A 1,375-nucleotide genomic window follows, 5' to 3' on the forward strand; every position below is an offset into this window, starting at 1 on the left:
CCATCCAGGTCTTAAGATGTCTTTGGGGCTCCATAGTGCCCCACTAGGAAGTAGCTCTTGACTCCTCTTTCCCCAATGAAGCCATAGTTTCCATTCCCAGATATGACCATGGAGAAGAAGGACATGTTAACACACTAGGAAGAAGAGCCAGGAGTTACAGAGAGCAGTAGAAAAAAGGAACACATTCATTGCACAGACAAAGTAGCCATCTTTGAGAAGAGGGACTTTATAATGAACTTGGTGTGACTGAAGAAAGGTTTGACCAGGAACTTGGAGGGGTCTATTTTTGTCTTTTCCAAATAGGAGTTTGTATGATAGCTCTCTTTCTAGTCCTGTCCAGTTGATAGATTGTCACTTAGGTTATGGGCCATGTTGCCAGACGGAAAGGGCTTTACATTGCTCAGAAGCACTGAACTTTGAATTCATGGAAAAATCCCACAGGAGATTGGCAGTCTTCATATTTCAGAGACCGAGTGAGGTAGACACTTGGTGCCCACTGTTTGTCATGTTGTTTCTTTTCTGTCCCCGGGCGTAGAGCATTTCTCTATGTTCTGATGCTGTGGATATCACTCTATATAAATAAAACACTGATGGCCAGTGACCAGACAGGAAGTATAGGCGAGACAAGGAGAGAGGAAAATTGGGGAAACAGGAAGAAGGAGAGAGACACTGCAGCCACTGCCATGATCAGCAGCATGTGAAGACGCCGGTAAGCCACCAGCCACCTGGCAAGGTATAGATTTATGAAAATAGATTAATTTAAGCTATAAGAACAGTTAGCAAGAAGCCTGCCACGGCCATATAGTTTGTAAGCAATATAAGTCTCTGTGTTTATTTGGTTGGGTCTGAGCGGCTGTGAGACTGGCGGGTGACAAAGATTTGTCCTGACTGTGGGCAAGGCAGGAAAACTGTAGCTACAAATGGCGCCCAACGTGGGGCACGAACCCACGACCCTGAGATTAAGAGTCTCATGCTCTACCAACTGAGCTAGCCGGGCCATCGTCAGAATTTTTGATTTTTATTCTGGGTGAGGGAGGAAGCTGTGGAGTTTTGATTAAAGGGAACCGGTCATCTCATATTTGGTTATATACTTAAATCCCACTGGCGCTGGGAGAAAGGAATAGAGAGTCAAGGATAGAAGTAGACGGCAAGATGGTTCAGTTGGTCAAGGTGCTTGTCACCAAGCCTAATGACCCCCATTTGATGTATGGAACCCACCTGGTAGAAAAAGGGAAGCAACTCGAGCAAGTTGTCCTCTGAGCTCCACATGCATACATACCTACTGTGACACACACACACACACACACACACACACACACACACACACACACACAAATAAAAATGATAGAAGCAAAGGGAGGGCTACAAAAACCCT

General features: G+C 45.4%; 1 non-coding gene across 1 annotated transcript; it reads right to left on the reverse strand.

Annotated features, from left to right (window-relative positions):
* Positions 1–924: 924 nt before the first annotated feature.
* Trnak-cuu (transfer RNA lysine (anticodon CUU)) lies at positions 925–997 on the reverse strand. The gene has a single exon. It is a non-coding gene; the product is annotated as a tRNA-Lys (tRNA).
* Positions 998–1,375: the final 378 nt, after the last annotated feature.

Source organism: Peromyscus maniculatus, chromosome 16 (genome assembly GCF_049852395.1).
Source record: "Peromyscus maniculatus bairdii isolate BWxNUB_F1_BW_parent chromosome 16, HU_Pman_BW_mat_3.1, whole genome shotgun sequence".
Lineage (NCBI taxonomy): Eukaryota > Metazoa > Chordata > Mammalia > Rodentia > Cricetidae > Peromyscus > Peromyscus maniculatus.